Source organism: Pogoniulus pusillus, chromosome 21 (assembly GCF_015220805.1).
Source record: "Pogoniulus pusillus isolate bPogPus1 chromosome 21, bPogPus1.pri, whole genome shotgun sequence".
In the NCBI taxonomy this organism is placed as follows: Eukaryota; Metazoa; Chordata; class Aves; order Piciformes; family Lybiidae; genus Pogoniulus; species Pogoniulus pusillus.
The window spans coordinates 12,584,609-12,611,561 of NC_087284.1; the positions used below are offsets into that span (position 1 = coordinate 12,584,609).

General features: G+C 43.2%; 1 protein-coding gene across 11 annotated transcripts in view; it reads left to right on the forward strand.

The window, feature by feature from the left end:
- Positions 1–26,953, forward strand: part of ATXN1 (ataxin 1) — a 234,074-nt gene that overhangs the window by 138,219 nt on the left and 68,902 nt on the right. For all 11 annotated transcript variants that reach the window (XM_064160978.1, XM_064160979.1, XM_064160980.1 and 8 more), the window contains one exon: positions 2,231–2,354. The gene's annotated coding sequence lies outside the window, so the exon portion shown is untranslated. The remainder of the gene's footprint in view (positions 1–2,230; positions 2,355–26,953) is intronic.

The following is a 26,953-nucleotide window of genomic DNA, read 5'->3' on the forward strand; positions in this document are numbered from 1 at the left end:
GGGATGATGAAATCCCCATCCCTGGAGGTCTTAAAGACCAGCCTGGATGGGGCTCTGAGCAATGTGATCTAGTGTGAGGTGTCCTTGCCCATGGCAGGGGGATGGAACTAGGTGATCCTTGAGGTTCCTTCCAGTCCTGACAATTCTATGATTCTGAGACTAGTGGTCATCATTATCATTGCCAGTGCACCTTGGGGAGTCCCAACCAGATGGACACTGGGTTTGTTGTTGTTGCTTTGTATGTTCAACTAGAATTGACTGTCTCAGGGCTGTACATGTTTCTGGATAATTATCATTGTTTCCATCACTCTGATCTTCACTCATGAACTACACTTGTCCATCTGTCTGACGTGTTTCCTGCCTTCATGTAGGATGAGATTCATCTGCATGCATCTGTAGCCATCTAATCTGAGCTCAGTGTCTAGACTCAATTTATGCAGAGAAAGAAGCAGACCTTTCTAGAGAATGACTCATTCCGTCCTGAAGCAGATGCTAGCGATAGGTCAAATTTAATAACCTTCTAGATTGTCTTGTTTTCTCCTCTGACAGTAAAGAGAGCTCACACTGTCTCAGGTGCAGACTTCAGTGCTGCACATATTTTCCATTCAGAGACATGGATTTTGCCATAGTGCTGCTAAGATGGGATCCACATACACAAGTCCTGAAAATACATGTGAAATGTGTGAAGAACACTACATAAAGGAGATAGGAAGGATTTGTGGCACAAAATGAAGCTGAGAATTTAGGAAGCCTATGAAGACCCCATGGAAATACATGCTCTGTTTCACATGTTCTCTGTGGGGTTCACATGGATTGATGGGCCAGTGTTAGTGGGATGAGCTTTAGCAAGGCCAAATGCCAGGTCTTGCACTTGGTCACAACAACCCTGAGCAATGCTACAGGCTTGGGGGAGTGTGGCTGGAAAGCTGTCTGGCAGAAAGGGCCCTGGGGTTCTGATTGACAAGCAACTCAGTATGAGCAGGGAGTGTGCCCAGGCAGCAAAGAAAGCCAATGGCATCCTGGCTTGTATTAGAAATGCTGTGTCCAGCAGGAGTAAGGGAGGTGATTGTCCCCTTGTACCGTGCTCCTGTGAGGCCACACCTTGAGTATTGTGTTCAGTTTTGGGTGCCTCGGTATAAGAGGGATGTTGGGATGCTGGAGCAAGTGCAGAGCAGGGCAACGATGCTGATGAGGGGCCTGGAAAATAAATCTTATGAGGAGCGACTGAAGGAGCTGGGGCTATTTAGTTTGAGGAAGAGGAGGCTGAGGGGAGACCTCATCACTATCTACAGCTACCTGAAAGGATGTTGTGGAGAGGTTGGTGCTGGTCTCTTCTCACAGATAGTTAGTGATAGAACAAGAGGGAATGCCCTCAAGCTGCACCTGAGTAGGTTTAGACTGGATACTAGGAAAAATAATTTCAGGGAAAGAGTGGTCAGGCATTGGAATGGGCTGCCCAGGGAGGTGGTTGAGTCACCAGCCCTGGATGTGTTTAAAGATTGCTTGGATGTGGTGCTTGAGTATATGGTTTAGAGTGCACCTTGTAGAGTAGGGTTATTAGTTGGACTTGATGATCTTGAGGGTCTTTTCTAACCTGAATGTTGATGTGGTTCTCTAAAAAAAGCTGAGGATAGTCTTGATATTGTGTACAGTAGGTCCACAAAGAATTTCTGTCAAAACTCAAATATAAAAGAACAGCATAATATTAAAAATCTCAGATACAAGAAATGCTGAAGAATAAAAAGAATGCACCTGTATATTTCTGATTTCTGTATTCCTCTGTTGCAACATGACAAATACATACAGAAATAGATAGGTGTTTGTGTCTCTCCTTTGAGGAGTTCATGGAAAGCAAGAGTCTTCCTGTGTGAATCTCACTGCACACAGTGGGCTTTGTCTGCAGCTTACAATCCCAAGTATTTTTTTTTCTTCCTCTTGTTATGGGAACAGAAGTATCCAAGAACAATCTTAATTATTTATTTGCCTCAGCAACTTTAAACTGAGTTTTAATTGTTGGTAATATGAATTACAGAGCAAATGACAACTCCTATCCTAGATCAGTGTTTGATGTGCACTCTATGCTGGAATCTCCATCCAGGGAGCTCATTAAGAATGCATTTTCTTATAGGAGATGTAGGAATAAATTGTTCATTTGTGAAACAGCTCTATGGATTTTTCTCTTTTTATTCCTTGCTTTCCTTTCATACTTTGATTTGCTTTTCTTGTACAGCTCTATCTTACTTCAACTGAAAGAGGAGAAACAGCAAGGACCTGTGAGCACTCTGACAGTTTCTGAAAAATCTTCATGCTAAAGGATACTCCAGAATTCCCTGAACAAGAACGCAGTGAATGTTGTGAGTTCCTAGCAGTGATAATGCATACTTGGAATTGTGTCTTCTGTGGGTGGTGGGGGTGGTATCTGCACTGTAACATTTGGTCCTGGTGATCTATGGAGCATCTTTTTGCTCTGCTGAAACCAAAGGCAGGTGTGTTTGGGTTGGGCTGTTAAGCCAGACAGAAATCCCCCTCCCTCTCTCTCTCTCTCCCCCCTGCCCCTCTCTCTCTCTCTCTCTCTTTTTCCTTTAGTATCTTCAAGGGTAGGATAGTGCTAGCTAAGTAAAGATGCTGAGTTTCCTTACCTTGGACTCCTGCAGTTATTTGATATATTGCTGTAGCTCTTTAGTGAAATATCTAAGCCTGTATTTCAAGTGCTTGTGACTGTGTAGCAAAACTAAAATGTAAAATATTATAGCTAACAGTTCAGCAGTCCACAGGTCAGATTGAGGAGTTTTATACATGCTCATACAAGGGTTGAAATTAATTGATCATTTTCAAGGTAGAGGAATGCAAATGCAGATACTTATTCCAAACTCCTGTTGCTTTGATGAAGTTTGTTGCATTACTTTGAGTATATTCAATACAAATGCTCCTCACAGAGGTCTGTGTAGATGGGAATTGGAGTAGTACACCTTTCAGTGGGAAACACAGTTGTGTAATGAAGAGCTTGATACAGCCGTGGCAGTTAATAAAGGGAATCTTTTCCACTAGGGATGGCTAAAGAGAAGGCATGAATATTTTTACATTCATTCTTTTTCTCATGAAGCTCACTGCTTTTCAGGGATAAAATGGGTAAATATGCAGTTCAGATGTAAACATCCTCACAAAGAGAGGAAAACAAGAAATCTCTGCCTGCTAGATTTGAGAATAATTCTTGGGTTTGCATTAAGAAGGAACCTCAAGAATTCCAAATTAGGTAAGTTAGGGTTTGTATATATACAGTGCTCCTTCAGGATACTAGTAGTGATAAAACAGCTGCAGATTCTTCTGGTCTGAACAAATCAGTTTTACACAAATCAGTTCTGCACTTCTCCTAAATTTAGCAAACACAAATTTATTTTCTGACTGCTAGGCATGCCTACTAGCTACTTGAAAGTAAATTGGATGCTCTCCTTTGCTCTGCTTTTCCTTTTGGGTTCAGACTTTGAAAAGCAGATTGAGACAGTGCAAGTGGTGCTTCTTTCCCAGGAGTCACTTGCAAAATAAATATTAGAGCAGACACTCAAGAATCTTCGTCGTCTCTCTCCTTTCTGCATGCTTTGAAATACACTAAAATAGTTAACAAGGCTGACATTGGGAGTTGTTAGTTATCACTAAGCTCCCAAGTTAGTAACTCATTAAAATGAATAAGAGGTCTGTGAGACCTGGAGCTTCTTACCATCTACGTATCCAAGCAGACATGGCCATACCAGCTTATTCCCGCACTTGGGAAGACTTCTGTGAAACCACAAGGGATTACTTTGGAGGCTGATATCCTAATTGCAATAACTGCATCACCTCATGTCTAGGAGAGCATTCCTTGGGTCTTCTAAAGTATGCAGTGTGCCAGATCCACCAGATAAACTGCATGAGAGCAGGAGGCAATCATCAGCCATTACCGGGCATGAAGTATCTGTTGAAGGTGCTGTCAGTGTGATTATTACATTCTGCTCTGTCCTAAACGGTTTTAAATGAGCCCACTTTAAGCAATGTGATGGTCTGTTACTGTGGTGCCAAAACATCAAATTACATTCAGAAGTCCTGGGTTTGTGCAGAAGAAGCAACACTCTTCTCACCAGGTATGGATGGAGGGAAAGTACTCTTGAGATTGTCTCTCACCGTGGCATCCAGGACTGGTTTCATTCAGGAAGTCATTCATAGGTGATGGAGAGAGCTTCTTAGAAGTTTCTTGAGAACGTATTTTGTCACCTGGCATCTGCTTGGAAGATAGTGCTGCAAGGAGGAAGTTGGACAGGTTCCTACTCTTGCCTCACCTCTTTCCTTTATTCTCTCCAAGAGACAAGAATACCAGAGATGAGGAGGGGAAAGGAAATGCTGACAGGCAGCGATTTGACTGAAAAATGCTGTTCTTGTTCTCTGTGTGTTTGCAGGGTGTTGTCAGGTTAAGATGTGCAGAAAGTGATTGGATCTTTCCCATTTGTGGTAGCTGTTGTCATCCCTTCCGCCGTCTCCCCCAGCCACCCAGGCAAATACCAGAGGGGGGCGGCCAGTAAATTGGGCCCAGTGTCTTGTATCCGCCTAGAAACTGCCTGTTTACTAAACAGAACAAATTTCTCGCTTCCTTTCTCCTGCCCTCCCCATTCAGATGAAGCACATTTCTGGAATTGCAGAGCCTGTACAAATCAAGTCCATATTCCTCTTCTGCGGAGAGAAAGGAGGCTGTCAGGAGGGTTTGTTAAGGAGGAACATTTATTTCACTTAGTGAGGGATAAAGTGAGGCGAGGCTCCTTTGCTCTTGCAGAAGGGTACATTACAAATTCCAGTATAGGGTTTTCTGTAGTTTTCTGGTAGGATTTAGGTATTGTGGGTTTTTTTGCTGGGTTTTTGTTTGTTGGTTTTTTCCATGCTGAAAACATATGCTGCAGCTTTTTTTGAGTGCTAGCCGCACAAGCACAAACAGATACTGTCAGCAGCAGTGAATAAACTCCTCATATTCCTCACTTGCAGGCTTTTCTTCACTTTTTTTGCTCTCTTGTGCTTATGCGAAAACCTCTGGCACAGTTTGTGGGAAATGGGGAATGAATTTCTAAATCCAGTATATGTCAATAACTGAAACATCTTGGGCTGATCTCGTATCTATATGGCTGTTATTCTGGGCAAACTGCAGATGGCAGGATAGTAAACATCCCTGCTCCTCACTGTGACAAGCTTTCCCTGAACCTGCTGCTCAAGGGCTGATTGCAGAGAGGCTCTCAGGGACTGCATCTACACAAGGCTTAGCTCTGGGCCCATCCTATTCTTGATCTGTGGCCTTCTTCCTCCACTCCTTAGCCCTCCTTTGCTCCCTTCACTCTACTTCTATCTGCTCGCTTTACCCTGGTCCTATCTCATCCATACTCCTTTGGCTGCTGGCTGTTTTTCCTGGCGCCTGAACCTGTGTCAGAACTGGGAGTGGCAGCTCCTGGAGCTGACATCAGTGCTGCTTCCTAAACTGCCTGGCCAAGCTGGTGGGAGCTCTGGCACACCCTCTCCCCCAAGCATCACCACCTTCTTTTACAGTAGTTTACTGTGAGAAGCCTTCTCTCACACCTTGAGCCTCAACACAAGGCTTGTGGTGTGCTTGGAAGCAATTCCTGGTGTCTGTTCAAACAGTGATGAGCTGTGCACACCTCAGAAAAGTGATGGGAAGTTTTGACACATGCAGCCTTAATGTTTCTGAACATCTTTGCTTTTTGAATCACTTTGGTATCCATATACCAAACTCCCAGGCTGCTGACAAAAGAGAGATCCACCTGTGTCCGTTCTTCCAAACAGCTGCCCTGCATGAGGCACTCAATATTTATAGGGAGATGGGAAGAATCACTGTCATTTGAGTAATGTCTCTCCAAAATGGCATAATTTGTTGCAGGCATTATTCTTCATTAAGATCTACAGACAGTTGCAGCTTCCCTTCAAATAGAAATTGCACTCTGTAGGCATGCTATACCTAGGGCTTCAGGTTTCTGACAGTGCCAAAAATCAGAAGTATTTCTCACTAAATAAATGTTTATTCAGAAAGTCTTATTTTCTGGCTTGTATTTCACATCATATGTTTCTGCTGGCCAGACAAGTATGGCTCAAGGCTGATATTAGGAAGAGGAAGCCGAAACTGTTTGGGTCTCTTACAGGGCTTCAAAAAAAGTCTGAGTGTAACTCTAGGGCTTTGGTTTGGCAGTTTGGTTTAACTGATGAATGCTGGATTAAAACAGATGTTGCAGACAGAGCTGCTGTGTCTGTGCAGAAGCAAAGCAGACGGTGGTAGGTGCACACCGGCCCTGCAGCTGCTGTTCTCTGAGTGCATGAGTAGCAAACCTGCTGTGGTGACACACAGCAACCAAGCCGTCTTGGCAGTGGGGAATCTCCCATACAGTTGGTATCTGGGCATCTTTGGTCAGTGTGTGTTATCTGGGCTGTGTCTGCTTGTCCGTGCCATCCAGCAGGGAGGTGGCCAGGGCGACTCTGAGTCCAGCAATGAGACCGTAAACCACCCGTGCTCAAAGAATGCCACAGGGCCAAACACCTTTTTATTCATATCTGTTCAACTTTCTTTGCAGCTCTTTTTTTCTCTACATTCCTATTGGCTGGCTCCTCAACTCACAGCTTCCTAACCTATCTTCCCTGCTGTCATTCTGCGCCTGTATTACTGAGCTTCCTCCTCTTTTGTCTCCAGGGCTTATCTGCTGGATCCATACTTTCCGTTTAGTGTGCCAGCCCCTACCACTCCAGTAGATGACTTTACTGTTGTAGCACCCACAGTTGGTTGCCTTATGTAATCTGTGGCTATGCTGTTCCTGTCAAATAAGAGATGTCTTCCTCTTCCCTGTCTTCCTTTGGTTCTCTCTGCACCCCTAAGTTTATGGCTTACAGTATGCAATCTGCGTGTTAAAATAATTTTTAGTTAGGTCATTCATTACTCTCTTGCTTACTTCTTGGCCGATGTAGCTTCAAGAGAGGAGAGAAGTTGTAATTTCTCCAGGGCTAAAATCCAAGTCTTTGATAGGCAGGCATGATGCCTGAGGCCACTGCATGTTGCTACCGGTTGTCAGCTTTGTAAAACTTACCCTGCAGAGCAAAGAAATCTGGGCACAAAGATTGTTCTCTTCTCTTACCATGGCAAGCTTGTAGTTTCCCAGTCTGCTCTGCCTTCCCTTCATTGTCTTCTGAGCAAATGGCTGCAAGATTACGACTCCCATGTTTGGACTGAGAACAGCTTTTGCCTGAGCAAACAGATTTCTCTTTGGCAGTCACTTTAACTGCTGCCCCAGCTTTTTGCTGTCAGCTTTGTTTCATGATTTGGCGTTAGAGAAGTCCAGGCAGTACTAGTGCACTGGAGCGAGTAAAAGCCTCAAGGAAGGCAGGTAAATGGGTTTCTTAATGATCATAATACTAGAATAGTTGCAGTGTGATCTATGAGAACAAAGCATGTCCCTTAGTTCAACAGTGTAGTTTATGGTTGCTCTTATTTTAACTTGCTGTCAACCAGAGGAACTTTTAGGTCCTGGCTTTGCAGCACTCTTCATAGAATCAACCAAGTTGGAAGAGACTGCCAAGATCATCCAGCCCAACCTATCACCTACCCCTGTCCAATCAACTAGACCTTTGCGTAAGTGCCTCATCCAGTCTTTTCTTGATCACCTCCAGGGACAATGACTCCACCACCTCCCTGGGCAGCCCATTCCAATGCCAGTCACTCTCTCTGTGAAGAACTTCCTCCTAACATCCAGCCTATATTTCCCCTGGCACAATTTGAGACTGTGTCCCCTTCTTCTGTTGCTGGTTGCCTGGCAGAAGAGACCAACCCCCACCTGGCTACATCCTCCCTTCAGGTAGCTGTAGACAGCACTGAGGTCAGCACCGAGCCTCCTCTTCTCCAGCTCCCTCAGCCTCTCCTCATAGGACTGTGTTCTAGGCCCCTCACCAGCTTTGTCACTCTTCTCTGGACACATTCCAGTATCTCAACATCTCTCTTGAATTGAGGAGCCCAGAACTGGACACAGTATTCAAGGTGTGGCCTGACCAGTGCTGAGTACAGGGAAGAATAACCTCCCTTGTCCTACTGGCCACACTGTTCCTGATCCAGGCCAGGATGCTATTGGCTCTCTTGGCCACCTGGGCACACTGCTGGCTCATGTTCAGCTACTATCTACCAGTACCCCCAGGTCCCTTCCTTCCTGGCTGCTCTCCAGCCACTCTGTCCCCCACCTGTAGCACTGCTTGGGGTTGTTGTGGCCAAAGTGTAAAAACCTGCACTTGGCCTTGTTAAATCTCATCCCATTGGCCTCTGCCCACCCATACAGCCTGAGACTACAGGTGAAACCAAGAAGCAGCCTTGGGAACCAAGCTCACCCTTTACACCCTGATAGCATGGCATGAAAGTTACTCTGATGTTTACAAATTGTGTCTGTGATGAAGGTGACCAAGACACAGATGTCCCATGCCCATGAGAATATTTCTCCTGCTGATCTTCTGTTTCTCTTCTGTTTCATTGCTGCTGTGTTAGTGAACATCACTGGTGAGCTGTTTTGCTACACCTGTGGTAACCCTAACAGTATCTAGTAGCCTGCTGAAGTTTCTCTCAAAGTTAATGATGTTGGTGGCAGCAGCAGGAGGAAGAGAATAAAAACTAAACTCCCCCAGAGGGGAGGTTTTTTCCATTTTCTGTTTGGAGCATGCATTTAAAAGGAAAGGCTGCTGTTAATAGTAGGTTAGTTAAAAGGGATCACAAGCCCTTTGTAGCAGAAAGCTCTTCTGAACAACTTGTTCATTCATATTTATTACAGGTTTGTTTGCAGCTTGCCACATGTGTTGATCCTGGATGCTTATGTTGGGAAGAAATATTAGACACTCTTACACAAACTAGCCGTATTGATACTATCAGTGTTCTTTCTCATGAGTTTTATGTTTCTGACTGTTAACGGCATTGGTGTTTCCAGCTGCAGACGCTGATGAATGTTTCAGAGGCACCTGATGGCACAAAGGTCAAGAGGAGGAAGATAAAGAAGCATGTTATCAGGGTTGTTCTTAGTTGTTGTTTTTTTCCCTGCTGAGATGTCAGAACTAGAGACAGGCTAAGGAAACCTGAGATGCTGTAATCTTTTATTTATTTCTAATGGATTTTCCTGGCAGCTATTTAAGTAAAAGAAAAAGCCTCCCCACTATGGTAAATCAAGTTTATTGCACTAGTAACAGAGGGAATCTGGGGAGCAAGGGCTGAATTAGATGAAAAGAGGAAGGTTATTTGTAAGTTTCTGGGCCAGGCAACCTTCAGTAAGAACTGGGGTGGTGATTTATAAATTACCTTTGTCTCACTTCCAACATTTGAACTGCTCTGAGCCCTGCACAAAAAGCATTGCAGAAGCTGTGCTGGTTGAAAGAAGCTGGGCAAAATGTGACTTGGCTTCCCCGATGGGTGGGCATTTGTGCCCAAAGCTTGGAGATTCCTTGCCCTGTCTGTAATGGAGGCAGTGGGCAAGCTGCATTTTGAGCCTCCATCTGACAGGAGTTTGTTTCTCTGGTAGATAAAACCTCTCTTCTCAACAGCTTGATTTAGTATTTCCGATGCAGATTGTTCACAAAAAGAAGCCTCAGTTACGTGAACCTCTGGTGAAGTAAAAAATGAGTTTGACACTCAGGGTAGAGCAACAAGAAGAGCACTGGAGAAGCTAACACTTTTCATGTTCACAGTTCAAATGGTTTGGGTCTATTTTACACTTTCAAAGCAGCGTTGCTCGTTTGTTTTCTTGTAAAACCGTACACTGCAAGCAACTTGGTTAAAAAATCAGCTTCTTAAAAGGGGACAAAAAGGTCTTTGTCATTCAGTCTGTCATGGACTGCTGCAGTTTGAGTAGGGAAGGTCCTCATAACTTGTTTCCGAGTTAGGACATGTCCACAGTGAGAATTACTAAGGTTCTTTTTAACTTTTATTAGACATATTAAAATGTTTTTAAAACTGTCTTTATTCAGCCTGAGGGATAGCCTGCAGAGTGATCAGGGAGGTATAAGAACAAGCACTTCCTTCTTGTTATCATTGACCAGTCAAACCAGTTTGACTGAAGGGGGTTTGGCTTGGTGAGAGCAGTGCTGCTGCTACTGCTGACATTCACAGAAAGGGTGAGTGAGCTGCAGAGCTCTGTATGTCTTCATTATAGGGTGAAGTTTCTCCTTAAATTAAATGAAGCAAGCAGTCTTCATTAGCTCTGGGTTTTCTTCTTGTTGTTATTATTCTAATGTAATTATCACTTTTTCTTCAGTTAGCCTTCTGCTTGCCTACTTACAAATAAACTCTTTCCATCTGGAGAGTATTTTGAAATGGGGGAGGTCCAATGAAGTAGTGAAACTAACATTAGCACAGTGTTATTCCTCGCCATTTCTTTTAACTAACTAGAATGCTATAAAAGGAAGTATTAAAAACAAATACATGGCAATCATAATAGGAGATGCCCCTTTCCAAAAAGACTGTGCAAAAGAAGATTGTTGGATTACCTGCCTAGGCCCATGCAGTGGGAGAAAGCATCACTCATTGATCTGTAAGACCCCTGCATTTCTTTGCTTCAAATAAGCAGCACTGAGAACTGAGGAATCTCCTCGCTCTGGTCTCGGGGTCTCGGATGACAGGGCATGTTGCTTCAGCGGTAGTTCTTGGGCATAATGAAATGCCTGCTGAATGCAGGGAGTAAGAAAAGCTCTGTCACGATGGGTCTCTCTGTGCATCTGAGCCCCGTGCAGAGATTCCCAGGCTGACAAGGTGCTTTGCTCAGGCTAATTAGGCCTGCTTCTCTCCTTACATCTCTGATTATGCTAATCAGACCGAGCAGGGTGCTGCCTGACACTGGTGAGAGTCAAACAAGTGTGTCTGTGGAGCCCTGTCCTGCAGCGTGTCCGATCAATGTCTGAGCCTGCTCAGCGCAGTCCCACGAGTCTGTGCTGCGTAGCTGTGCAGCACAGGTATTTCCTGGCATTTTATTCTACGTGCTATCAAGAATCACTCAGCCTTGAGTGGCTTGCTGGGACTGCAGTAAAGATACTAAGCATTAGGAAAGAACAGCTCACTGCCTGTGTGCCCCTTGCTTCCAGAAAATCGTATGCCACTAGGTGCCTCCTGTCCTCTTTTTTTTTTTGGTGTTGTGTGTGAATGACTTCCCTGGTTCTGAACGTGGTGATCTACAGCTCCAAGGGGGTCAGAGGACAGAACTATGCAGGCAGACAATCAGAAATTATGAGACTGAGGAATAACAGTGCAAAAAAGCTCATCGTTTCTGGTTTTCATCCTATTTGCCTGTGCAAGACTGGCAGAAAAATGGGTTGGCAGGTTGAATCAGATTGTAAAACCTCCCTAATTAGCCGTGCATTCCCCACTCCACCTCTCCTTTCTTCTTCACTCTCAAGTGGGATTCTTTTAGAATGAAATTAGTGCAGGGATAGGTGGCTTTCATAATCTGGTGTTTTAACATTCAATTCCAGCTGTAGCTTTTGCAAAACACCGTTTCAAAGATCTTGGCTAAGCCTACTGAAAACAGGCTTTAGAAGAAACTGTTAAAAGCAAACCCCCAGCAACCTTAAAATTGACAACAGATAAAACTGGTTTTGCTGATTATTGTAGCAATGGCTTTTTATACTCCTGAGTTTTCTTCCTCTGACTGGCACCTTCCTGAGAAATGCAGTTGAGAATTGAGTGCATAAATGTACACACCTGCCTGTCTCTGTATGCATGGATTTTAGCGACCCTGGGAATGTAAAAGAAAGTGCAAAAAGACATGCTGGCTTGGGGAAGGTGGTTGTTTTAGTTGCACCGTTCCCTTCTTTTTCCTCATTTAAAAGGCATGTTTATATTCTATGTATGGAGCCTGAAGTGTGGTAGCTGGATCTCTTGTCAAGAGATGGATGCCCATGTTTCGTTCCGTATTGTGGAAGGGGAATCCTTCAAAATATGCCTAGCCACTACCATGAATAAATAGCTGTGTTGTGTTAGCTTCAGGAGTAGCAGTTTCCAAGACAGTGAGTATGATTGCAGCCATTAAGTGAGTAGAAAGTGTTTTGAAAGACTGGAAAGAGCTTTGCTGACTGAAATGGCTGGGTCAGGGCTTGAAAAGGAAGTTTGCTGTTTTAAAACATAGCAGACATTTTAGACATTCTTATCAGGATGCTTCAGTAACTCAGTTGTGTGAAAGACTGATAAGGGAATGTGCAATAGCAGCCTTCATAATTTAAAGTACCCAAATTTGGCACGTCCTGTGGTAACATAAAATAGTAATAAATATAAATCTGATGCTCTGGAATCTCCAAGTCTGCTTATTAGCAGATCAGTGTGTAAACACTGGCTCAGTGTGGCTAGTACTAGAAGGATGTGTTTTGTTCCTCGGAAGAGATGTGTGCTGGCTTGGCTCCGCACTCCCAGAGCATGTATCAGACAGACTAGATTCCAACTGAGCTGTACTCCACATTTTCTACAGTAAGTCTATTTTGTATAAGCCACACATGAAAGCTTTATGTAGATAATTTCTCCCTGCAATGCAGGTATTTCACCAGTTTTAAATCACAACTATTTTAAATCACAACTGCTTTCTTTTCAGCTGCCATATAAGATCTTGCCAGGACCACCTTAACAGGGCAACTCAGTTAGAATTGCATATGTAATGTTGCTCCTTGGTCATATTGGGACAAGCAGTTTCCAGTTTGCCCCCAGATCTGCTCCCACAAAGTACATATAAATGGTTTACAAGAGCGGGAAGAGCTGTCTTCACTGGAATTGAAAGTGCAGAGTAGCAAAGGAAAGAGCACTGGACCGCTCAGTGGCAGGGCATAAGTTGTAGTGTTTGGACCCTATGGCCTCTGTAGGCCTGTAGTAGTTGCTTTTTTTCTATGCCAAACTTGAGCTCTGAGCCTGTTTGTTGACCTCTGCATGCCCTTAAGGCTGTCTGATGTGAAATGGCTGAGGCCTTGAAGCAGTAGCTGGAGCAGTGTTTATCAGTGGTCAGAGGGAAACCACCTTGTCAACACAAAGCCTGTTGTCTGAGGAGACCAGTACTAAGGGTAACTGCTTGAGGAAAGCAAATGGTGATAGTTTGTCTATAAACTAACTGGAATGGAGAGTGTAGGAGGCTTCCTCGTGGCACTTAGACCAGTGTCTTACCTCAACAATATTTGACCCTTGAAGATGTAACACGTGTCTTTTCATGCAGCCTACCTGCCTGATGGCAGCAGATGCTTGCAGCAGAGTTAGTGGAGCACTCATCTGGGGAACCATTCCCATGCATTCTTGAAAGTCTTTCCTTTCTGATGACATCCTTGCACTTATTTTATTTCAATATATTTCAAAGGTGTTCCAGGAAGGAGAATTTGATACCTTGATGAAGGCACTCACAAAATGAGGGCAGTGCTGTCTCCTGGCATCACCACGTGGTACATTTTTTGACGTTGCATTAATGCAATAACTTGTAGTGGTATTTATGCAGCAGCTCAAAGCAAATGCTGCAATAACTTTAATCTCAGGCAGTGTTTGTCACTACAAATCAATTATCTGCGTGGACCATCAGTCTTAAGACTAAGTGTGAGAGAGCTTGTGGTGCAATCTGAGGCATTTCTACCCTGCTGATGTTGAAAAGGCTGACGAGCAGGTAGGAGACTGATGGCAGAGGTCAGTTCAGGCCTTCCAGGGCTTATTACTTGCCTACTGTTTTATGTTGGAGCAGGGAAGAAATTGTATGCATCCTTGATGTTTACTGGAAAACAGCAGAAGCAATAGAAGAGATACAAAGGAAGATATGAGGTTAGAGAAGTAGAACAGCACTTCTCTTTCATACCATTTTTTGCATTGAAAAGTAAATTCAATAATTCAGTGCTTCTTATTTTCTTTTTTTTTAGATTCAGTTTATAGTGGCAGGAAGCATTCTTCCTTTGGTAAGAAGTAATTCTGATGTGCAAAATTTTTAACCTGAGGGCTAAGACAAGGGAGATTGCATTGTTTTAATCAATAAGGAATCACTTAGAATCTTAGAATTGCTTGGATTGGAAGGGACCTCCAAAGGTCATCTAGTGCAATCCCCTGTAGTAAGCAGGGATATCCTGTGGTAGATCAGGTTGCCCAGACCTCTGTCAAGCCTAACGTTGAATATCTCTGAGGATGGGGCCTCAGCTGCCTCCCTGGACAACCTGTTCCAGTGTTTTACCTCCCTCATCGTAAAGAACTTCTTCCTAATATTCAACCTAAATCTGCTCTTCTGTATTTTAAAACTTAAATGGTTCCTAACCAATTCCTGACTGCTTTATCCTTTAACACACAAAGGGAAATAATGAAAATGGTAAAAATTTAGCCTTGGTGAAGCTTGGCTGAATAGTGCTAAGCATAGCCAGATTTGAAGCATGAGGGAAACACTGGTTCCTTAGAGTGGGTCCTTCGAGAGCTTGTGAAGACACTTGACAAGAAAAGTGGAGTTCAAATCTTATCTTCTCCCTTGCTCAGACTTTTTGAAATTTATGGTTTGATCTGGCTTGTTTCTTAAGCCATCATCTCTGTCTCCTGGCTATGGTCAGTCTTTTCCTGTCCTGCTTTTTCATGAAATGCATCTAGAAGTCTGAGCATGTGGAACGTGGTATAGGAAGATGTTGCCTCTTGAAAGGAGAACTGCATTTCATGGTTCCTGTGGTACCTTAAAAATTCTTCTCGTTCCTTCCTGTCTGCAAACAATCTAGTGTTTAAACAGTTATGTATTAACTCCTGCAGCCCCTTCCTCTAGTGCAGCCTGTGGTTTGGGATGACTCCACTGGCTAGCAATCATGAGATGTAATAGCAGAGCCAGACAGAAGAGCAATCTGATGGGTGACTTGAGGCGTGTCATGACTGGTCAGTGCTGCAGCTGTAAAATGGAGATAATGATACTGATATCACTCCTTGGTAAAGCATTGTGAAATGTTTTTGTGGGTATTTCTGTTCCAGAGACTGGGTGGGTTTAGCCTGGATTCCAAGGAATTGAGGTGTGTGTGGTGGTAGCAGTGATGATGTCTGTCTGTCTGCTTGTCTCCATTCCCCCTCTCCAATAACACTGAATATCTTGGCTAGCTCCTGTCAAATCTGATAGGGAGTAGAATTCTCAGAATCAATTAAATTTCTACTGCTTTGCTTTGCTTTGTGGTATTGTTGCTAAACTCATCAGGCAGAGGAGGTGAGAGGCAGGAGTCAGTGCTGAGAGGGGAGAGACAGGCAAGCTCTACTCTGGATGTCAGTGGCAGGGCACAATCCCCAGTATTGCATTCAGTGGGTCACAGCAGCTCTTGTGCAGGTGCCAGGCTAGCATGGCAGGATGTGAAGCAAGGCTGGGCTGTTGGGGGATGCTAGAGCAAAGATGATGCAGAGACAGGTGAATGTGAAGGAATGGCAGAGACAGAGCACAAATCCTGCTTTCTCTGTTCTTTGGTAGAATGGGATGTGTTACTAGAAGGCCTCCATCTGACTCTTCCATTCAAAAAATACTACTAGCGATTTTGTTTCTGGTTGCTCTGAACAGACCTTCTGCATGTTCTTGGAATGCCTTCACTTCTCTTCTGAGTATAGGTGGGCTTCTGTGCCACAAGAAGCTCTGAATCTTTTCTGGCACCTTTGGTAAAGCTTTTGTGCACCTTCCCCTCTGTGCTGCTCATGGTTTATTTCTGCAATAAATAAAAATGCCCTTTGAGCATGGGGCTTCTCCCCTTGTATCCCAAGTGGAATGGCCTTCCTATTTCCATGAAGAAATTCTTTCTATATCCTCATTTTACATCTTTAATGCTTGGCAGTCCCTGTTTTCAGAGGATGCTGAATTTCTCCCTTGTACAGCTCTATTTGTGCCTCCAGAGTGTTGGCTTTCTCTTCACAAGGCCTCTCACTTACTTGGCACTGTTCAGTGGTTTTGTATTGCTCTGTACATTGAAGGCAGCTCCTCGGTAGCAGTGATAATCACAGGGATGCAAATTTCTTATCTGCTGTTTAGTAACTCAGTGGGGGCACATGTTTATCTTGTACACTTGAGTGCTGTTTTTCAATGGTACTGAATATACAACAGATAGATTTAAAGTTGACTAACCAGGAAAACATCCTCAAGGCTGAAGGAGTAAGCGTGATAGATATGCAAGAGTTGCAGCCTGGTTTCTAGCCCTATTCTGTGTCTGGCATGCTGATGTACATGGCTGTAGCAGTTAGATGTCTCATTTATGCACCCAGATAATGCCAAGATAGTTTAAAGCAATCAGATTCATTTTGTGTCTTGGAAGAACAAGTTTATGCTTCTCAAGAGGAGATTTGCAAGGTTTTTATGTATTTTTTGTTTTTTTTAAAAGAGGGAAAGCCTATGTGAGCATCCTTGCAGTGGGAAGAAGAGACAGGTAAACAAGTAGCTATCTGAAAACAGTCTCTATGCCTTCTGCAAAGATAAATGTATGAAAACCAAGACTGCAACTACCTTCAGGTCAGTTCTTTTCAGCTGTTTTAGGGCAGGTGGGTTTAAAGTTCATTTGTGCTGAAATGGAGAAGCCATGTCCAGAAAGGAACGTGATGAAAAAGCATCAGTCATGGAAAAATACTGTAGCCTGAAGTCAGCTTTGAAGTCTCAGAGTTTGTTTTTGTTTTATTTTTTTTAATTGACTTCATAGACTTTAGGCCTTTCGTAAAGTCAAGATCAGACATGTCTCTTAAATTATTTCTCAGGGGTTATTTATGTGTGTGATGTATACTTCTCTGCCATTTAACGACTCTCTCGTATCAAACTTGTTATTATTACTGTTACAGCATTAGGCTTGTAGGCCTTGGTCAAAGCCCATTTCAGCTAGGTATTTGGATACATGAATGGTGTCCAACCCAAAGAGGTCATAATGTGCCTGTGTATGTGGAGGAGAATGTGTTTTGGAGAGTGTCTACATTGGCTCCCAAATCAACATGCCTTTGCAGTAACTTTTGCAGATGGTAGCCTGGGCTGTTGCGCAGTGAATGGGCTAAATAGTCCAGGAAGATTGCTTGTAACTTCTTTCTGAAAATCCCATATTTGAGTCAAAAGAAATTTGATTAAAGTAGTTTCAGATCTTTGTCCATTAGCTCATACTTTATTATTCTCTTTGCTTGCATTGACATCAGAGGTGCGGAAGACCTGCATATGCAGATCATGCCATGTCCATTTTCCTCACAGGATGAGACAACTCTTTGCAACGCAATTTTAATTGTTTTGCCCTATTCAGTTCCCAGTGTCCAAAGCTCATCACTTCCTCTGCTTCTTTAGGGGGTTGTTAATAAGCCCTTAATGTCATGCTCAGCCTCATTCTCACTTTTGAACATTTCCTATCAGTCCTGAGTTGTACAAGGCACAATCTAATGTAGTTCTGTCATGCTCATTCATGGTGGTGTACATGTCAGCTGGGGTGGAAGCAACAGTAATGGGATACTGTAAATTGTCCTTTCAACACCTACTGGGAGATGCTTCTGAGAAGCTGTCCACTTAATGCAGTAAACTCCAAAGGAGGGAGAATGTGCCCTGGACAGACACTGAGGCTTTGAGATGTTTGAGTTTATCTGAAGCAAAGCGACTGAGCCTTTTTTCACTGGCTGAGTCAAGTGGTGTGGCCACAATTCATAATTTCTGAAGGACTCGTTTCATCACTCTGCCTTTAATTTCCTTCTATTGCTCTCAGTTCTTTCTTATTTTTCTGTCAGACCTATATACTCCCTGAACCAACATCTTCATTTCTTCCTTTTTATTTCCACAGTAGATGGTGGAGTCACATCCCACATGGCTCTGCCATCTGGAACAATTTTCCTGACTCGTATTCTTTTTGAGTTTCAACATTATCCTTGCCCTCTATGTGTTAATCTTCCTTCTAATAAAGTAATCACAACTTATGCCCAGGGGCTTCCATTTCTTCTCTGTTCATTTTTTTTTCCTCAAGACATGTAGCTTTTGCTACCCTTTGATATGCAAGGTATGTTGTGTTATGTGCTTATTACTAGACAAGGACAACCTGTTTTAGAGACACCTAAGTCTAATTAAGTCTAATTATTCCTGTTCAGGACAGCACTTCAGGACACACTTCCTTTTTTAATGCACCCTTATCCCATTGATTTCTATCAGCTTCACTGATTCAGTTAGGTACATGTTCAAGTACTACGAATAGGATAAAGCCTCAACTGTGAAACATGGGGTTTAATATTTTAAAAATGCATAAAATCCATCTAAAGCATATTGCACAGTCTGAAAATAATGAAAGATTCAACTGAGAAGTTAAATTACAAATTACTGTAACATCTCTTTAAGTCTTGTCTTGAAGAGGTTGAACGTGCTGTAAAATCAAACAAAAATCCAGCAGCCTCGCTTTCCAGTCTGTTGACTCAAAACTTTTTCTGCTGTACAGTGAGTTTTCAGTAGTTGACATAGTATGCAGTTGTTCTTGCTAAATTAAGGAAGTCTCAGGCTCTCTGGGATCCCATAGTAGAACTGCTGAGTTGCAACACTCGCAGAAAAAAAAATGAGGTTAGTTTATTGAGTTGGACACAACTTTCAGTGTAACTGCTTTTCTCCTAGCAGCTCCCTTAAAGCTTTCATGAAATAGGAGGGGATGAAATACAGCTATAGCAAGCTGTGCCGAGGCACCACACAGACCCGGCTTTGTGCAGAGGATGGCTTTGGCATCTGGAGTGGGAGCTCAGTGCGCGTTAGCAGCCGTACATTCGCAGACATAAATCACTGTTAGAGCAGTGAAGGCATGCAGCTGTGTGTTTTGTGAGCACTGGATGCAGTCGATCTCGGACTCACCATGAGATCATGGAAGATCTGCTCAAACTTGTGCCTCAGCCTGTAAGTCTTGGGTGTGGGACACCATGGTCAGATAACCACTCACTTCTTGAATCAGTGCAATCTCTGTTGCATTTTATCCCTACCTGTTTTTCTCTGTCTTTGCTGCTTTCTCTTCCTTCCAGACAGTTCTGCCCAGAGAGGACACACAGGAACATACATCCTTCCTAATTCATAAAAAGTGAGGAGGTGGGAATAATATCTGGCTTCAGAGCAGCCCTTTAAAGCAGGGTTATTTAACATCCATCAAGTACTGAAATTGGCTGTCCTTGGGGAGAGCACATCACCTTCAGTGGTCTCCTACTGAAACCAAGGAAGGGAAGTGCATTCTGGTTTGTCCCCAGGAGTAAAACCTTCCTGGTGTGTCTATGGTGCACCTTAAGAAGTCACAGTACTGATGAGGAGAAGGGACGGGGAAGGTATAGTCAAAGCAAAGTGGCTCAGACCGCTCTTGAAGTACACAAAAGCAAAGCTACTGATTAATTTCTTATGGAAACCTGCATGCTGCTGCTGTGACCCAGCTTTGGGCAAATCAGAACAAAGAGGAGAGTAATACCATAGGCTGCAGAGCGTTTTCATAGATTTCTAAAGGGTTGGGGGTTTATGTTGGGGGGGGGGGATGTTTCCTTTCTTTTTTTTTCTTCTTTTCATTTGGTCTGGGGCTTTTTGCTTGGTTTGCTGTCACTACCTGTTACAGTTTGAGGCTGGGTACCTTAAGAAACACTGTCTTCATTTAAAGGGGCAGTGGGGGAAAACAGAGCTCTCAAATTACTTTCACCATAATTGAAGTATCACTCCCCACACAGAACTGGATAGAAATGCAGAATATATTCAAAGATTACACAGAAGGTGCAGCTTATAACTACAAACAACAATGCAAAGCATACAAAATGCACAGAATTCCATCAAGGCCAAACATTCTCCAAAGGTCCCTCCAAGCAGGCCAAAACCCCAGAGCCCCTTTTCTTCTCCCACCTGCGGTTCACCATACGCCCCAGAGCTCTTTTGTGTCCCCATTGTTGGGCTAGCTCAGGCTGGCTAGGCCCACACTGGCCCCACCTTTAGTCAGGCCAAGCAGGCTTGGGATACTCCCCCGTTGTTACCAGACAAGAGGGAGCATCTCCCCAGGAGGAGAGGGAAGGAAGAGCAAGAACTGCCTTTGCTGTCAGCCTAAGTAAGACAAAAGAATTGTGGGAGTGCAGTACAATTTCCTGCCCACTCCTGGCTGCTCTGGACTTCTTGGAGGTTTATACTCCCTAGTCCTTAAAGACTTAAGTCTCAAGCTAGGACAACCATGAAGCTGAGGACATCCAGACACTAGAGAGATCCGAGAGGTGGACTGGATAATGCATTTCATTCCTGTAAGTCTGCATCCCTGTACAAATGGCTACACAGCTAATCTCTTCCCTTTTCCCCTCTCTCTCTGCTTCCAGGAGGGTGTGCAGGATGTTGACTGTTTTGCGGGAGAAGTGAGGCCTGGTTCAGGCTTGGCAGTGCTGCCAGCTGGGGCCTGGAGCGGCCTAAGTGGGGCCTGGAGCTACTAAGCCGAATTTTAGCTGCGTCACAATGATTTGGTATGGGGGGTAGAGAGGCAATGTTGGGGGGGGACAACATTGGAGCACTGGGTTTGTTGGCCTGATTTAGGGGGAGATTTGTGTGAAGTTTTGGCCAAAAGAGATTTTGGAGAACCATAGCCTATGAATTTGTTTGTATTTGATGTGCATTGCACTGTTTTATGTAGTTATAAATAGCACTTCCATGTGTACTTCCACTTCTGTCCTTTGAGTGAGCATTTCACCCCTTTTGGAAGAGGCAGGAGGAGCATCTCTCTGTCTTGCTCTAAATGAAGACACTAAGCACCAAGCTAAAGTTACTCGCAGTCGTGACCATCCTCTCCTTGTCCCTCCATGTCACTGGGAAGTAATGCAGTAACTTCTCTTTGCTTTTGGAGTGATGTCACAGGCAGCACTGCAGCGTAAGAATGTTTTTGAGGTCCAAGTGTGTACAATTGTCAGTTAAGGGAGGGAGGTTTAGTGTGGAATTTGAACCACAGTGCTTTATTAGTGAGGACTTTGTCCTTAAGGTGAGGAAATTTGCTGATGACTGTATCATGCTTGGTTCCTTGCAAACCATGAGGGCAGCACAGGTAAAATTGTATTTGCTAGAGTCGTTTTAAAATGCGTTGCTTCTGGGCCTCTCACATAATCCTCTGTGAGTTCCAGTGAATCTCTGCTTCTTTACCTCGAAGTGCATAGTGGACATGAGAACCCCTCTACGTGTGGAAGTGGAAATGGTAATACAATGATACTATGATACTATGATACTACAAGTTAAAAAGGATTATGCTCTTTTCCCATTCATCATAGTTTGTGGAGATTCTTGTGGAAAATTCACCACCTGAGGACTAAACTAAGCCTCCTTCTTCCCAACCTACTGTGATTAGGCTGGGATTAAGCCAACCTGAAGCAGTGTTTTGGGAATTTCTGTGAAGTTTGTTGTCCCCAGTGAAATCTCTTTTTACTTTGCTTCTGTGGAAAATGTACTCCTCACACCGGCACTGCTGTGCTCATCGGTTCACCAAGTGTTTCCTTGGCATTGCATTTGCTGTTTTTGAACCACAAAGTGCTTTTAGGTAAAGTTATCATAATATAAACTGAAAATTGACAGGATGAATAGTTGTGGTTAGTATGTGCTATAGTGGTGATGACATGGGAAAATATGTTGTTTTTCTCCAGATGACTGTTTGAGGTTAGTTCTAGACCATTTTGTTCATGACACGCCAGCTAAAACTATGAGAGCATGACTTGAAGTAAGCAGGTTCACTTGATTTTTCTTCTTTCTAAAAAACCTGATAAAGGCCTGTTGTTGAAGAGTGGATGTTGTTGTTATTTGGGGACTTAAAAAGAATGGAGATGGCCATTACAAAGAGTAAAAGGTTAAAAGGGCTAAATTTCCCCTTCAAGAAGTTCATCTCACTTCGTAGTCTAACCCAGTGTCTCATTCATGGGGCTAGCATGGGCAAAGCATAGCCCGCAGGGCAGAACCTGGCAGAGGCCAGATGCCTCATCTTCAACAGAATATGGCAGGGTGAAAGGGGGATGAGTAGCAGCAAGCAAAGCCAGTGCTTTCTAGTGGCAGCAGGAATAGCATTTTATAGACCTGTTCCTTGTGTACCTTTCTGGTATTCAAGGCTGGGCTGGTACTGCATTCTGCCAAGATGGCAGCTCAGCAGAGCCGTGGTGGTGTCTTCCACATTCCCTAAGTTATAGGGCGATCTGCATGCACCAACAGATGTCATGGTGATGAGTCAAGCAAGCAGTGCTCTAAAGGACCACAGAAACATGTGCCTTGCTCATAAGACAGAAGCAAGAAAGAGAGGCAGTAGATAGGAGGTGATGTTTGATGTCTTCATATCTAACAATAAAAACAAAAGTGACTCAAATGTCACTTTCTTCACAAACACAAGTCTGTTTGCTGTGGGCTGCCAGTCTGCCTTAGGAGTGATATGCAAAACTTGTGTGTGGCTAAGTGGTGGTGTTTTTTTTCTTTCATCTGCCTCCGTGCTGCTTTGTGCTGCAAGGTTACACTTGCACGTACAAGACTTATTTAATGGAACCTGGAAACAGCTCTGGTGATCTGCAGCAGAATGAGAAGCTAAGTGGAAGAATAGCAGAAGGCACTTAAACCAAACTTTTATTTTGAAATAAAACAACTGCATTTCTGGAAAAATCCTTACTCTACATGCTACACCAGTGTGTGAGTTTGCCCAAGGTCCTTGTGGTGTTTAAGTACAGAGGGGCAAGTTATCTGTGGAAGAGCAGCCTTAAAGGTGAGTTTGTCTGCCTTTACCCCTCCTGAAATGCCGTGCTAAAGTGAGGTTGTTAGGACATCCCAGTCAGGTGAATATCTTTCCAATGCTTACAATTTTTCTCTGCTTGTATGGGCTGGTATTTTCTCTTTTTGGGGTGTGGGGAAGGCTGGAAAGTGGAGTGTGTTGCTAATGTCTCCTCTGCCCCTGAGCTGATGAGTCTCTGAAGCTTCTTGAAAGTTAGACCATGCTGACATTTGTGTGGTACCCTGTAGCCTGAGCAAAGACAGATGGCAAATGATACGGATGGCTCATCTCTAAAACACTGTAAAAGAGCCACAGGAAAAGAGATCTTCTAATGCAAATATTTTCCCCATTCTGATGGTCTTCTAAAGGCATTCTCTTTCACACCAATTCCTTCTTCACTCTTTTGTGTACCTTATGTCAGTACAGCCAATACTCTGAAGACCTTAATTTTAAGACCTAACTCAGGTAAGCTCCATTTTTTCCTGCTTCTGATTGAATATTGTAAAATAGTTGAATCCATTTTAGTTAAAATAATGATAGCATATTAATATTGTCTGACCAGTACAGTTGTTTAATGAGCTTGAGCATACTTGGGTGTAAATAAAAAGGCCACCTTATTGAAGAGCTGTGGCTGTGGTCATCCAAACGATGACCTTTCAGGGCTGGTGTTTGCATGTTCAGAAATGAAGGCAGGTGGAACAGCTAGTGACTTCTCTCAGGCAGATGTCCTTCAGACTTCACTGTGAAGATAAATTGTGTGTTACACATTGTCCATCTAAAGGTGGGATTGTTACAATTCCCCAGTTCAGCTGTTGGCATAATATCTTCTCACTCTTCTGGAGCTTTTTATCCCACCTGTGTTTTTTTCATTCACTGGATGAGGTGCTGTTTATAAGATAGAAGCAAGACAAGGCAGCTGTAGATAGGAGGGGGGGATATTTGTGTCTATACGTTTAATGACAAAACCAAAAGTGACTCAGTTGTCACTTTCTTCCGAAATAGGAGCCTTTTTGGTGTAGGTTGCTAGTGCATGGTAGGATATGGTAGCTTAATTCACCTACTTTATTTCCACAGGACTAATATATTTTTAATTTCCATGGCCTCACTCCCAGTCTTTGGGACAAGACTTTTGCCTCAAAGTTATGCTGGGAGGACATTCACACACTGGTAGTGGGTTGCTGAGCACAGTGGAATCCTGATCCTGACTGGGTCCTCTGGGCACAGTGCTGTCATAAATTTTAAATAATAATAATATTATGAAAAGTTAAATAAGTGTGTCAAGCTAATTTTATGCTCCCCTCCCCTCAGGCAGATCAGCATAAATTGAATTTGCTAATAATTGGCCTAAGCAGTTGTCACTGAATAGACATACCTGATTTCTGTGAATTGTAGTAGTACGTGGAAGACTGATCCTGCAAGGTGCAGAGAGGTTCCCAGACTGACCTAGCAGGATCAGGTCCAGTTGTATAGATGCTGTATGAATGCATTTGTCATTAATTGGCTTACTTATAGTTTATATGTGCATTGCTATGTGGCTCATTGGTTTCTTACATTTGCAGCCTTAGCAGATGCACTGAACTGTCTGCACCAGGCTTATTACACTGTTGTAATAAACCATTTAACAATTCCAGGTGGCCCTTCCCAAATATATTGTAGAGTCTATTAACAAACACCTGCCAAGTTCAATTGAAACATCTGAGTGGCCTGATAGACAGTGTCTGTTGCTGTGACAGTGAAAGCAGGGCTTGCACGGTACACTAGCCATGGCAAGTAATGTGCTTAGAGGTGAGGCATTTAGGAGCAGGAGGGCTTCAGGGAGCTCTTGGCTTGTCTTTCAACTGGTGGACTTTGGTAGTAAGAAGGAAGTAAAAAAGAAGGAAAAAACAGGTTTGTGAAAGGCAAATAACCTTTCCATTCCCTGTTACCTGGCTGTGACGTACATCTCAGAACATTTCAAGCTTTTGTTTCTCTTCTTATATTTTCCCCCTCCAAGTTAAGGTACAGATGTGTAAACAGATCTTTTCCTCTGTTGCTGACTTGAATGAGGGCTGGCCCCTGGTACACGTGTGAAAATTGCTTGGCTCAGAAAGATCTCGTGGTTGTTGCGTTGTAAGTTTGGAGATAAAAGTCCAAAAGCCCTAGCTGTTTGTCTTGAGAGGGTGCTGCTTGTATCTGTTCACTTCCAGAGACTGAGCTTAAAAAAAGAGAGGGGTGGAAAATCAGCCCAGTAGCATCTCAGAAGTGTTTATGAAGGGTTTTTTGTTTTCTGTTCAGGGATATTTTGTTCTTTTCAAATCATAAACTTCTAATCCAAGGAGGCTCAGCAATCAGCATGTTTGAATACTAGCCAAGACACTAAACTGGCAGCTGTCCATTCTGATATCAATGTGAGTGAAGTGTGTACTCAGTAACTGGATTCAGGCCCTTCATAGTTTGCAAGCAAATATTTCTGCTTTTGCAGATCAGATAAGAAACAGTAAAAGCTGTGCAGCACTCAAGTGTGTGAGGGCGGGGGTCTGCACCTTTGCAAAGGGACATGGAATTTCTGTGCCTGAGCCAAAGTCCTGTGCCTTATGTTGATACCTTGAAGTTTATGTTCTATTTCCAGTAGGCATTTACTTACGTCTTTTAATGTTTTAACTACTGAAGCTCCTTGTGTAAAAGCTGTTAAGTACCTCACACTGGTAATAAGCTACAGGAAAGTGAAGTAAATTGGCATTTTGCAAAGAGGTTGTACCAAACCAATGGGAAGCTTTACAAATCAGCTATGATACAGCCAGATTTGCATTTCATCTTGGGTTTAGTGATGATACGTGCAGCATGACTTTGGCAGGCTTGCCTCTCAGGATGATGCATGTGCCAGTGACATGGTCCTGTAGGGTCAGTTTAACAAGCATAATGTTGTATTTTTCCATGTAGTTTCTCAGAACTGCTGAGCAGTGTGCAGCAATAAATAGTGACAGAGAAAATCGATTTTTTAAGAGTAAATACATGTAGTAGGAGGAAAAAGTGTTATACAAATCCCCCACCTTGCCAAAAGAAGGTTAGCAGTTTTATTTGGTGCTGCTCAGCTTTCCAGAGTGACTGCCTTCTGCTGTCTTACGTCTTTCTTTGTTACTCTCTGATGCAGAAAACATCAGGAAGAGGAGGTGATGTAGAGTTCTTGAATGATGGGTGCTCAGATCATTAAAGCAATAGACAGAAGAGGGCAATGTGTTCCAAGCAACAGTACAGTTTCACAGTCTTTTGAGTTCATCAAACCAATGGCAGCTCTTAAGACCTGTTGTTTTGCCCATCTGAGAATGAAGGTAGGAACTTACCTGAGGTTTCTAGTGATGATAATGCTGTTCTTGTGAGGACAATATGCAAATGAACTCCTTCGCAGTCTGTTTTATATTAGAGAGACATGTATGCTTTTAAAATGTTGCTGGAAAGTACCTCTGAAATGACCTTACTTGCATTTTTTCTCATGTAAGCGTTGCTTCATTTCAGGAACTTATTTAAATTAAATAAGAGCAAATCAAATTAATGGGACCTTTGTTTTTTACGTTGCACTTCATGTGCTGCCTGTACTCTACAGCCATCTATTTGAACATATTTTTATTACCTTTTCTGATGTGGAGATGGACCAAATAAAATTTTGTGTGTGACTTGTTATAAGGGTGAACTTGCTCCAGCACTTCCTCCCAGTTCATAGGTGCTGTGTGACAGTTCCTTTCTGTCATTCAGCATTTCATTCAGTGCTTGTTATTTTCATTTCCCATGTCGTGATCCTGCATTCCTTGGAGTGAGTGACAAGTGAGCTACTAACATGCAGTAGACTTTGGGCTGGGCTCCTACAAAGACTGCTCAAGAGCAGAACTGCTCCTTAAGGTAGGACTTAAGCAGGAGTTCAGTATGTTTTGGACAAAGCACCCAGTACAAGTCTGTCCCAGTGTGGTGTTAGTTTGCCTTGCAGAGGCAGAAGGGAGTTTGGCTGCTTTCAAATGAAGTCTGCCAAAAAAACCCTGAACAGCTCAGCAAGCATCTTCTTTTGTTTTATTTTTTCCCTTAGCTTTCCTATAAATAGTCAAAATGTTCTTCAGGGTAAGCTCAGTTAATGTTTTGTGGTGGTAAGTGAATGCTGTGATGTTCTAATGTGTTTTGTGCTCCTGAATCTTGCTGTATTTGGATTTTTAAATGAAAGAAAAAAGAATGCTATGAGGTATCATCTGAATTTTGTCAGTGACTTCATGAGAAGTCCTTTGGAGTGCATTTGGGTACAGTTTGGCTTCTC